This window comes from Canis lupus, chromosome 4 (genome assembly GCF_048164855.1).
Source record: "Canis lupus baileyi chromosome 4, mCanLup2.hap1, whole genome shotgun sequence".
Taxonomy (NCBI): domain Eukaryota; kingdom Metazoa; phylum Chordata; class Mammalia; order Carnivora; family Canidae; genus Canis; species Canis lupus.
The window spans coordinates 48,596,532-48,609,934 of NC_132841.1; the positions used below are offsets into that span (position 1 = coordinate 48,596,532).

The 13,403-nt window shown below is 38.5% G+C and overlaps 1 long non-coding RNA gene across 13 annotated transcripts in view; it reads left to right on the top strand.

Annotated features, from left to right (window-relative positions):
• Positions 1-13,403, top strand: part of LOC140632342 (uncharacterized) — a 227,227-nt gene that overhangs the window by 58,797 nt on the left and 155,027 nt on the right. The window contains exon 1 of one of the 13 annotated variants that reach the window (XR_012029871.1): positions 12,985-13,064. The exons of the other annotated variants lie outside the window; for them this stretch is intronic. This is a non-coding gene — a long non-coding RNA (uncharacterized lncRNA). Of the gene's footprint in view, positions 1-12,984; positions 13,065-13,403 lie in introns of those variants that run through there. 13 annotated transcript variants of the gene reach the window in all.

The window sequence follows — 13,403 nt, forward strand, 5'->3', positions numbered from 1 at the left end:
CTTCTTCATTCTACTTGGACCTGTGCCCAATTCTGACTTTTTTAAGTGAATGGAATGGTGTAGCACACCTAGTTTTTCCCTGAGGAAAACAGTCCTTAGGTTCTTTCTCAAAAATGGTGCTTTTCTAAAGGAAAATTCAAAGAACCACCATTTAGATAGCAATAAACGGAGGAGAATTTTAAAAGCTTAACAGCAGCCTCTGAGACACTCACCTTTGCTGCTTCAAATTTGCTGACAAGGGGTGCTGGCTCTTGGAAGTATCTAGTGGCGCATAAACCCTCTAGGGGCTCACGTGGTACATCTTGGTCTCTCAGGAATTCCTTAGCAACATAATGAGAAATTGAGGGAGGTTGATGTGAGAAATGCATCTGTGGAAGTCTTGAGCAACTTGAGTTTAAAAGAGGAAGAGCAGTTTTATGTCATAGTCCTTGAATTGTCAAATTCCTTTAAAATTAGAATATTTGAATTTATTTGAAGTATAAAAATATTGAGATAAATAGAAAGTCATTCTACTGTTTTGAATTTTTTAAAAAAAATTTTCTTGGGATGCCCGAGTGGCTCAGCAGTTGAGTGTCTGCCTTTGGCTCAAGGCATGATCCCAGATTCCCCAGATCGAGTCCCACGTCGGGCTCCCCACAGGAAGCCTGCTTCTTCCTCTGTGTGCGTCTCTGCCTCTCTGTGTGTCTGTCATGAATGGATAAATAAAAATCTTTAAAAAATTAATTTTCTTATTTTTTTTAGGGAGGGGGGGAAGAGGGAAAAGGAGAGAGAGAGAATCTTAAGCAGGCTTCACACCCAGCCTGGAGCCTGATGAGGGGCTTTATCTTACAACCCTGAGATCATGACCTGAGCCAAAATTAGAAGTTGAATGCTTCATTGACTGAGCTATACAGGTGCCTCAAAATCATTCTATAGTTTTAGCTTACTCTTGAATGCAGGCAGACTACAGATATAAACATGGATACTCTGAGAAGTAACCTATTAAAAGGAAGGATTATTTGATATTTTTGACCTGAAAACCTTACCGGAATGGTGATCCTGGTTTAGAAAGATCGAAAAGAAGTCACTTATGCCACACTTAAAATGATGTCAGTTACATACCATATAGTTCCAACTGTATGACATTCTGGAAAAGGCAAAGTTATGGAGACAGCAAAGAGATCAGTGGTTCCTAGGGGTTGGAGGGGAGATGAAGAAGCAGAGCACAGAGGATTTTTAGGGCAGTGAAATTACTCTATGTGATACTGCAATGATGGATATATGTCATTATGCATTTGTCCAAACCCATAGAATATGTGATACCAGGAATGAACCTTACTAATGTGAACTATGGACTGAAGGAGATTATGACGTGTGAATGTAGATTCATTGATTATAATGCATGTACCACTCTGGTTGGGGGATGTTGATAATGAAGGAGGCTGTGCATCTATAGGGGCAGGGAGCATGTGGGAAAAGTCTGTACCTTCCTCTCAATTTTGCTGTTATTCTAGAGCTGCTCTAAAAAATAAGGTCTTAATAAAATAAATGTCAATGTACGCATTATTTCTGGGGTAACACATGCCTTCAGCTTCTGCCTCAGCAAGGCCTTTCCTCTCAGCCTGATTTGAGCCTCATGCTGCCCCCCAAGCCAGTGCTCCTTGCACTAAATACTGACGAAATGCTTTCTTCCCCCTTTACGAGGTCTGTGCTTACAGACTTCACATCCTGAAATCAATTTGGTCTACCTGAGGGTCCTATAAAAAGCCTGCCTACTTATTTATAGAGTCTTAATGAAGTAATTTAAAAATGCTTTTTATTATGGAAAATTTCAGTCACTTAAGGGAGGAGACAGAAGCCCTGAGTACTCTGTGAAAGTATAAGGGACCTTGTGTACCTGCCGTCAGCTTCAACAATTGCTCATTCATTTATTTCCCCTCCACCTGTATCATTTTGAAGAATTTCCCAGGTATTATAGTAATGGAGCTTTTTTGCTTTAATTTAAATCAGCGGAATAGCATTTGCTTATTCTATATAAGTTAAATGCATATACTATATAATATGCTTTGTGTTCTCAAATATTATAATTTGCCATTGTCTCCACTGTGGGAATTATGATACATTCAAATTTTTCTTTCATATTTATTTACTTAATTTTTTTATTGAGGAAAAATTGATGTACAGTATTGGGTTGGCTTATTTACTTTAACAGATAGTAACATGGTTCAAAATGCAAAATACTTGGAAGGATATCATAAAAAGTAAGTCTTCTTTTCTTTCTGTCTTATTTTCTCTTAGGAGGCAGCCACTGTAGCTGGTTCTCATGTATTTGTTCATAAATATTTTATGCATGTATGAGTATGTGTGTATGTGTGTGTATAAGACAGAGAGAATCATATTTGTGGTCTGATCTTGCTTTTTTCACATAACAATATGCCTTGGACATCTTTCCTTAAGAAGACTTATTAAGCATAGAGCTTACCTAATTATTTTTAAAGACTACATAGCATTTCATTTTGCAATACTACTATAATTTGTTTAACCTACTTTGGTGGATGCACATGTAAGTTGTTTTCAATCTTTTGCTGTAATAGGATCTATTTTGTAAATGCCAAATCTCCACATTTAAAAATTTTTATTTATTTTATTTGTTTACTTTAAAAATTTATTTATTTGAGAGAGTGCATGGTGGGAAGGGGCACAGGTAGACAGAAACTCAAGCAGACTCAGTACTGAGTACAGACCCCAACGTGGGGCTCAATCTCACAACCCTGAGATCACGACCTGAGCCAAAACCGAGTCAGTCGCTTAACCAACTGTGCCACCCAGAGGTCCCTCTAGCACATATTTTAAATTGAATGTCTTGGAATCAATGTTTTAGGTACATTTTGATTTTCTCTCTCTACCTATTTTTTTTTCTACCTATTTTTCATTTCAGTCTCTATGTCCTAACTTCCTGTCTTTTCCCACCCACAGCCTCCTCAACATGTTCTCGGTGCAATTAAAAATTAAGGGCCACACCTTGCTCTTAGGGCAGTGAGAACAGTGAAGATTAGACAGCTTAACTTTCTGTGGCTCAGCTGAAGTTAGCTGAAGTCAGGGAGTCCAGCCCATTATAGGACAGTAGAGCTGAGTAATTTAAACTCAACTCTCTCATTTCATGGTAAACTGATGACTTGGAAAATTAATAGCCTAGTTCCCTAGGACCCTGAATATTTTTTTCTTACTCCGAGGGGAGAGTCACAAAAAGACTGAAAAAAAAATCTAAACAAGTGGCCTTAGTATTTAAGGAGTTGAAGAGGAGAATGAATGTACTGCTGACATCACAGGGAGAAAGGGAGGCTCTATGTCCTTATATACATAGCACACCCAGCAAAATAGGAGAGCTAGAACTCCTTTTAACTGAGTTGCCCCTAGTGTTCATATTCATGACACCTTTTTCTGACCCAGAGGCTCTTCTTAGATGCTCTTGATACCTTATTTCACCTGAACAATAGCAATAGCAGCAATAACTCACACTTCAGAACAACCTAATGTTGGTCAGGCACTGTTCCAGTGCTTTACACATATTTGTTTAATCCTTACAACCATGCTAGAACTACTACTATTATGAAAGGAGAAACTCAGGACAGAGAAGAAAAATTAGTTGCCCAAGGTCACAGCAAGTAAGTGGCTAAGCTGAGATGTGGATTTGGTCTGGCTCCAGAATCTGATTTCTTAAGCCTAATGCTATACTTTCTCTGAATAGCAATGTTGGGGAGAAGAGGAAGGCAGGTGATGTGGACCAGTTTACAGATGTCCATATTCTTGCCCTCATAAGGGGGGGCCAGGAGTTGGATGGGTCTGGAGTTCTAGCAGCTTGAGCTGAGTCTGGATGGGACAGTACTGCTCAAGGACTGACTCAGACAAACCAAGAAAGATAATAAAGGAAGTGTCCAGGCAGGAAGGCAAGTCAGGCACACAGTTCAGCCAGAGGATTTACCTAGGGGAGCTGGACAGAAAACAAGTGGAAGGCAGCAGGGTGGAAACTGGAGACTTTGGGTAAGAGCAAATAAACTTGGCATGGCAGCAAAGAGCCTATTCTAAGAGATGGATTTTCTGAAATGCTGAAGCCCAACATCAGGGCTTTGGACCTCATGTTGAGAGACTGTGGGTAAGTGTGGAGAGGAAAATTGTTTCCTTTCTGTTGCCTTCACATCCCACGTAGTTAAATGTTGGAAAAGAACGGTGTTAGGGTTTTGCACATTAAAGGCTAATCAGGATTACAGAAAAAGAAGAAGAAAATATTCACAAAGATGGGGAGAAGGGGAGGGATTGCCATCCTAGCTGTCCATTAGCTGGCTCCACATCAGAGAAATACCTTGGTGATATCTTTCATGCACCTGGCAATGTCCTGTTTTCTGTCACCAATAAATTTGAAGACCAAAGGAAGAAGCTAGATTGGGAATTTCATTTATTTATGTTTTCATCATTTAATTATATAATTGAATAATTAAACATTCATTAGGTATGTACTATGTGCCAGACACTGTTCTAGGATTTTGGATGTACGCAAACAAACAAGATGGACCAAGTCCTTGACTTTATGGGATTCACAATCTAGAAAGTAATTGAAAGAGATGATCTTTCATAGTGGCTAAACATTGCAGTCTCTGGGATCAGACTGCCTGGAACCATGGCTCCACTACTTACTTATTGTGTGATCACTCTATGCCTCCGTCTCCTCATTCATGAAAAGTACATGATAAGGATTAAATGAAAGCATGCAGAATATCTACGCTTGTGCTAATACACAGTATTATTTATCTCAAGACTAAAGGCTTAGTCATCTCTTAGAGTCTGTGGCATAGGACTCTTGGCAGTTGACCTCTTGAATCATCTTTGTTTGCTTATTACCTGAGTGGAGCTGCAGGTCAGGAGAGCTTCCTTCTTCCCGAGTATCTTCATTCAAGAAAGATTTCCTGTAAGCTTTAAATTCGGCCAGTCATTGCAATCAAAATTTACAAATTATGTAATCTGGTTGGTGCCCAGCCCAAAGTTTTGGATTATTCTAGTCAGAGTGGAAAAATGTTGAGGAAAGTAAAAAGAAGTGATATTCACTCCGTATGATTTTTACAAAGTATTCTGCATGAATATTCAAGACCCTCGCCAGTACCAGTCACAGCAGAGAGGCTGGCCTAACATTTGCTCTATATAGTTTTTTTTTCCTCCAGATGATTTTATGTTAAACATCTACTTTATAAAAAAGGAAATTAAAGTTGATTTGAGATGCTAGGAAGGGATATACTAAGCCACTGTGTGCTTTGATAATTCTGCGTCTGAGTGATTATGAATACCTCAGTGCTTCCAGATTCTGAAGAATTCTTTGTCAGGAAATTGCAGAATCATTCATTTCTTATATACACCATTTTAAGAACAAACCTGTCATGGACAAGCTTTTGCAAAGAAGAACTACTTAATGACTAGACTAATTAAGAATGTTTACATATCAAATGTAAAGCTTGAGAAGGATCCTGGAAATAAAAAAAAAATCCTCTTAGTGGGGATCAAGGCTAGAATCAAGTTGGCTTTCAGATTGTCACATGCTGGCTTTTAGATTGGAACCATGTTTCTTTGTCTGATCAGAGCATAGTCCAGGCCCCAAGGATTGCTCAAAAACTTTTCTTTCAAAACTCTTCCCAGATTTCGTTTATCTCAGAAAAGAAGAAACAGGCTGATCTGCATTCTGCAACTGACTGCTCCAGAGCCTCTGCAGTGTGAAGATTTGAAATTGACTTTCTCCCTTGAGGATGTTTCTTGGATGCAGGAGGGGAAAAAAAGTCAGCTAAGCCAAGGCATCTTTAAAGATCTTCTCTCGGAAACAAGATACAAACTGTGCTCTTTAGACAATACATTTCCAATGTTCTAGCCATGACCTTCCCTACTTCAAGTGAATACCAATGAAAATCAATTCCTCTCTCAGTTAGAAACAGAATTTATTGGGCTTAGGAGGTAGGTGAAAAGGGAATATGAAGTGTTTTCAGGGGTTTTTGGATCTGCTGAGCAAATTTTGCCCATGGGGAAAAGAACCAGTTTCCTACATTTTAAAGAGAGTATCTAATGGGACATTTACCTCAATCTTGGAATTCAAGAAAATTTAGGATATTGTTACAAAATGGACATCCAGAGGCCTCTGAACATGGAAGGACATTTTCTTCAACAGGAACTGCACACTCCAGTCTGATCAGGTTTATCACTCTTTTGACAGTCATTATGTTGGGAAAAGCCTAAGTATTGGATTGGACAGAACTGAGTTTATATTCTGACTCTGCTAGTGATAGCTCTGTGACTCTTATCTCTGTGAACCTCTGTGAACCTCAATTTCCTTATCTGTAAAATGGAGATATCTTTCAGACTTTATCTGATGATTATATGTGTTTACTATGTGAGGCAATTAATGCAATAATGACACTCATTTGGGTATTCATTATATGGTGTGCGCTCTCTCTTTCACACCCACCCACACCCACCCCTAATTTCCTTTCCTATCCTCCCTTGCTTTCTCTGTCTCTCATTTGCTCATTCTTTTTTTTTTAATATTTTTATTTTGTTTTATTTATTTGAGAGAGAGATAAAGAGAGAGAGAGTGAGAGAATGAGTGGGGGGGGGGGGAGCAACAGAGGGAGAGGGAGAAGCAGACTCCCTGCTGAGCAGTGAGTCGGACAGGGGCTCAATCCCAGAACCCTGTGATCATGAGCTGAGGCAAAGGCAGACGCTTAACCAACTGAGCCACCCAGACACCCTCATTTGCTCATTCATTAGGGCTCAGCTCCCATCTCCTTATTCTGGCCGCTCTTTTTACAAAGATTTCTGCTTTTTTTAGTACTCATAGTTTAGTCCACAACCCTTAGGAGCTTATTATTTGATTCATATGGTAAAACATTAATTTTAATATTCCATAGCACCCAAAACTTTGAAGGACACATAGTAAGTTTATAATAAATTTTTACCCATTGATCTTATTATTTATTTCAGATAGTAATCCCTTGAATTTCTTTTCTTCTAGTTGATCTGGGGGCATCATTAATAATATTCATAGGGTAACTATATGGTTTACATATATTGGGTCAGAACTTCAGAAGCACTCCATGAGGCAGGTATTATTATCCTCATTTTGCTAATGAACATACAGAATTATATCCGAATTATGTGCTGGGATGGATAGGATTTAAATTAGGATTTAAATTCAGGTCATTCTGATTCTAGAATTTAAACTCTTTTTGCTGTGTTATGTGATATTTCCATTAAGTTTCTTTCTTTCTTTCTTTCTTTCTTTCTTTCTTTCTTTCTTTCTTTCTTTCTTTCTTTCTTTCTTTCTTCTTTCTTTCTTTCTTTCTTTCTTCTTTCTTTCTTCTTTCTTTCTTTTTTTTTTCTTTTTTTTTAATAGAGCGTGCACACATGTGAGCAGGATAAGGGAGAGGCAGAAGAACAGGGAGAGGGAGAGAATCCCAAGCAGATTGAGTGCTAAGCACAGAGCCCAATGTGGTGCTCAGTCTCATGACCCTGAGATCATGACTTGAGTCAATAAAGAATTGGGCACTCAACCGACTAAATACCCCTGGCACCCCTCCGTTAAGTTTCTAATGAGAATTTGTTTAGGGTTTTCAGTCATGTGAACTGAATACATTTTCTTTGTGAGGCACTGTTCATTTACTAAAAAAGGCCATTCCTAGGAACAGTTCTAGGTCTCCTTGGTAGCCTTTCTGATGTAATTCTGGGTCCCTATGAGCAGTGGAAGAAGGTTCTTATATTCTTCTATTCAAAGGTTTCAAGTGACGTTCCATCTCCTGTCCATACCTTGCCCTTCTTGTCATGAGCACCACTGGACACTCAGCACCTTTCTTAGTTCAAGGGAACACTATGGGTAGTCATATATGTGCCTGTGGCATCTGCAGAAAGAACCAAACCAAACATCCATATACATATAGTTTGCTTTTTAAATACCCCTTTTTCCCCCTGCTATGAAACTTTGATAAATCGCTTGGGAAATGATATGAACACATCTGTCTAGAGAATCCAAGTGGCACTTTTTTATTTCTTAAATTCATGAAAGGAATAATGCTACTGCAAGTAAATTCACTTCCCCTCTCCCCCACAATGAGAAGTATTTCGTATACTACAGTGCTTTTCCCAATTATGTTGAGTAGCTTCATGTTCAATAACAACAGAGGCTCCCAAATTGAGTGTTGGGGCCAGAAGCTGAAGTTCAATAATTTTGGTAATAGATCTTTTCCCTGCTTAAATGGGTATGTAAACATCATATTAGAGGTTTTGGAGGATAGAAATTACACATTTTCTCCTAGACCCTATAATTTCTGCTTTGGACAATGATCAGTGATTTTCTATTATATTTCTAACTTTCCTATTATTTATATTAAAAGAAGCCTTGGTACTAGAATTGTGGTTTCTGTTTCCCTTTGGAGAATAACAAGTTCAATAGGTTGGGCAAAATTATTTAAGTGCTTAATGTTCTCTTTGCTGTGGATTGCCATTAACTGCTATAAAATTTGGGGAAAGATGATTCATAATCTTTAGCCTTTTTTGGTGTACTTCTCAGAGGGCTAAAGAAATATATTTTCTAGAATGAAAAAAGGGAGATATACAGAAGAGAAACATATGAGCAAGGCACTATAGAGTCAAGTTTCGTCTTTCAGTGATCAACCAGATTCCCAATGTTTGGTGCAAATTATGTAGTGGGACTATTTATTTAATATATTTCTCAATTTAGTTCCTAATTTTGATTTATCTTTTAGTTGGTTTAATTGTATCCTCAAGGAGGACTTTTTGTTTTTGGAGATTTTGTGCACCTGACCACATCTTTATACATTTAAGACAAGTGATCTGAGGGGCACTGGCTCAATCAGTAGGGCATACAACTCTTGGGGTTGTGAGACCCCCATGTTGGATGGAGAGATTACTTAAAAAATAAAATCTTAAAATAAAAATAAGACCAGTGATCTGGATACCAAAATAACTGAGTAACTTTTTCCTTCAAAATACGATTTAGTGTTAAATCTTAAGGCAACCTAGTTTTTGCTCATTGTAGGTAATGTTTTTTTCCTCTTGCCTGAAAGCTTTTTGGATGTTTTCTTTATCACTGTAAACCAAAATATTTGTCCTGGTGTGCTTGGATCTGAGTCTGTCACTATTCATTCCTCCTGGAACATGGTGGATATGTTCATACTGCATTCTCAGGCCTAAGTTTTCTTTTCAACAAAGGAAAATTTTCTTTGATTCTGTCTTTAATTATCAGTGTTTTAACATCAGAAATCTTTCCCTGTGGTCTTTTACAGTTACTGAGTTTATCTAAAAAATATTGTAAACTTGTTCTCAGCGACCCAAAGAAATTTTATTATCCATCTCATGAGACAATGAGATGCTTAAAAAGAGTACTTTTAAAATGTATATGGATTACAGAAACACCTTTCTCAAATAGAGAGGAGGAGGCTGTATTTTTTGGTCCATACTTTTCAGTTATTTTTTTTGACATACATGGCAAATAATACCTAAGTGTGTTTTAATCTTAATTTTGGAATCTATGGTAGATCATTTGTTTCAGAACACCCAAATGGTGTAACTTTAATGCTAGAAGGAAATCTAGGTCTTTAGGGGCAAGAAGACTATGTGTGGGTGAATAGTGGAGATGTTGTAAAAAGGGTAAAAGAAATTCAGGATTAAGCTACTCTGCATAGCTTATAAGTGTAAAACTGAGAAGAACAGAAAAGGAGGGGTGAAAGTAAACTCAAAACATTAGGTTAGAAAGGATAACATGATCTAGCCCTTTAAGAACATGTAGGATTGAGCAGACTTGAAGAGGCTCAGAGTGATATTTAGGCAAATATCTGACAGAGAAAAGGCTAAGAAGTGGTATCTGGCTAAGAAGTGGTATCACCCGTTTGGATAATTTTTAGGTAGATATTTTGTGCATGGCACTGTTTTGTAGGCTGAGTCTAAGTGGGTTTTATTTTTGACTGCTAAGGAGACTTCAAGGATTTTTTGATTAGGGATGATGGTGTTACAGAAATGGCTGGCAACAGGTTAACACTTCTTAACTGTGAATCTGAAAAAGGAGAGAGGGAATAAGACCAGTACCATAGACCTAATGGTATTGGTAGTAGCAGCAGCATGAGCCCTCAGATTTACTGGTGTTCAGAGGCAGCCTGAGGGCTGTGAATCAGGAAATTGAGAGAGAAATGGGGAACCCTGGAATATTAGTGATCATGATTAAGTCCCAGAAATCCAAATGCTAGACAAAGTTGAAAGAAAGGACGCAAACTGGATGGTCTGTGTTATCAATAGTACACCTCATCAGTAGTATACAATATTAATGGGCTGACTCGAAGGCATCTGGTAGGATCAAGATCAATGTACCAGAACTAATCTTTAAGAACACTTTCTGATCTGTCCCTTAGTTTGGGCCAAGGCTGCGGCCTCATGGAGGAAGTCTTACTTGGATCACTTTTGATCCCAAGTGAAATACAAATGATAGGACATGAAGAGACAGAGACCTGTCAGGGGGTTTTGTTTTCCATTTACTTCCTGTCTGAACATGGGATTCTTCAACTTTCTGAAAAGTCTTTGCCCCGAAGTGACACAATTTGAAGAGAATAGACATGGACAAGTACATGGAAATGCATTTCTAGCAATGCTACCAATGTTCTGCAATCTTGGCAAAGGCACCATCTCAGAGAGAGGGAGGGAGGGAAGGAAAGAGAGAGAGAGAGAGAGAGAGAAGTGGGAGAATTCTTTTATTATTTCCCTTATGGTTATGGACTTTTGGTGATAACCACTTAAAATATTCTTTTCCTTATTTGATCACTGTTGTTTCACAAAATCCTGAAAATCAAAGATATATGATTTCTAAAGAAAGATTTTTTTAATAGATCGAAGGACATTATAAGTTCTCTTTTTTCAATGCAGATATACCTTTTAGAAGGTACAGAGGCATTGGCTTAAGGACATTGAATAAGGACCTCCAGTTAAGCATGAAGGATCAAACATTTGCATTTATTTTTGCACTCTCCTAAACCCCCAAAATGAATTAAAAAATATATGTATATACTTATTTAAAAAATGAAACAGGGGCACCTGGGTGGCTTAGTGGTTGAGCATCTGCCTTTGGCTCAGGTCGTGATCCTGGGGTCCTGGGATTGAGTCCTGCATCAGGCTCCCCGCAGGGAGTCTGCTTCTCCCTCTGCCTATGTCTCTGCCTTTTTCTCTGTGTCTCTCCTGAATAAATACATAAAAAATCTTAAAAAAATAAGAATAAAAAAAATGAAACAGAAGAGAAGGTGGCAACAAAGGAAAGAAGTCAACAACATTTTGGAAATTGAATGAGAATGGAATAGTAGAAACTGAACTAGCTAACCTGCAGTATGAAAGCCTGAAGTGATGAAGCCAGTGAGAGAAAGGGAAAATTATGTCTTAAAATCTGGAAAGGGGGGGATCCTTGGGTGGCTCAGCGGTTTGGTGCCTGCCTTTGGCCTAGGGCGTGATCCTGGAGTCTCGGGATCGAGTACCGCGTCGGGCTCCCGGCATGGAGCCTGCTTCTCCCTCCTCCTGTGTGTGTCTCTGCCTTTTTCTCTCTTTCTCTCTCTCTCTCTCTCTTTCTCTATCATAAATAAGTAAATAAATCTTTAAAAAAAATCTAGAAAGGCTGAAGAATTGGAGATACCAGGCAGCTTTGAAAGGGAGAATGGGGGCACCTGGGTGGCTCAGCGGTTTAGCGCCTGCCTTCGGCCCAGGGTGTGATTCTGGGGTTCTGGGATCGAGTCCTGTATTAGGCTCCTTGCATGGAGTCTTCTTCTCGCTCTGCCTGTGTCTGTGCCTCTCTCTCTCTCTGTGTCTCATGAGTAGATAAATAAAATCTTAAAAAAAAATCTTAAAAAAAAAGGGAGAATGGCAAAGACTTACAAATGGAGATTTGTTAAACTTTTGGGCACTGAACGCTTAAGACCTCGAAATCACCTCTCTTACCCTTGCTAGCCCTTGTCCAGTCTTGTAGAAAATAGATTCACAATGGAGAGGTTTGCACAGCTGGGGATCACAGTGAGATGTTGTTGACTGTGCAGCTTGAATGGTGAGATGCCCTGTCATTAGTCTCCTTAGTCTCCTTAGCATTTCATGCTTTCAGAATACTGAGAGCCAGGCATATACCCTCAGACAGAAGGGGCACACAAATGTTGAAAGTTGGGTGCTCCCCAACCAAATGGCTCAGTCCTTACCCCACCATCTGATTATGACTATGAAGCCAACTGTATTACTTTGCTAAAATTAAGAAAACATTAAGTAGAAAAGAATAACTCACAGCCTGTTAAACCATCTGCCTCTCACAAGAAGAAAAAAGTATTGCTTGTCATGAGACAGGGTTAAGGGCTCAAGACCCATATAGGGAATTCCCCTAAGAGTATTCCATAACAGATGGTAATCCTTGGGTCACAAATACGCATGTAAGGAAAGCCATTACAGAGATTGACTGTGGTGCCTCTGGGTGTGGTCTGATGCAAGTTAGACGGAGGGAAATGGAGTTAACCGCAGAGATATCTTAACTTGAGATTTTTTCCAAACAAGTGTTGTAAGAGATAAAATCTGGGCTTGTTAAAATCTTTCTCATTGGTTCTTTGTTACTTTGTTCATTATTTCCCCAAGGTGCAATGGCACTTCTAAAAGCCATATATGCCTGGCATGCATTTATTTGTTCATTCATTCATTCATTCATTCACTCATTTATTGATTCAAGAAGCATTTTCTGTGCTCTTATATTGCATTGGGTACTATTCTAAATAGAACATAAAGCAAAGTCCCTCATCACATGTAGCTTATATTATATTCAGTAGGGAGAGATTGATATAAACAAGAAAATGCTAGACTCTTTCTTCCTTTTCTTCTGTTAAAAGTTGACATTCCCCACCACCCCCTTCTTCCAGGGCCCAAAGCATAGAAGTGAGAGATTTACATTTTAACATTTTTTAGATTGAGAAATTGCACTGAAAACCAAATTGGGAAATAGGAACTGGAACTTTTCTACAGAAGAATTAGTGATAGTGGTAAGTTAAGTATCACAGGAAACTGGGAAACTAGAAGATCAAGGTAAGCAAAAGGGCCAATGTGGAATACTGTGCTAAGCCATGAATGAACCATTCTGGAAAAAAGCACATAACTATAATAAATAGGGGCACAACTAATCTCCAAAGTCTTTTTGTTCAGTTTCTGGAAGATTTCCTTATCTTCATTCTTTATCTATTTCATTGAGTTACACACACACACACGCACACACATATACACATCCCCTATACACACATATATATCTATACACATCTGAATGTCTGTTTATGTATTTATTTTCCCAAAGGCCTTTTTCCCCCAATTCTTTCTTTTATTTCTCC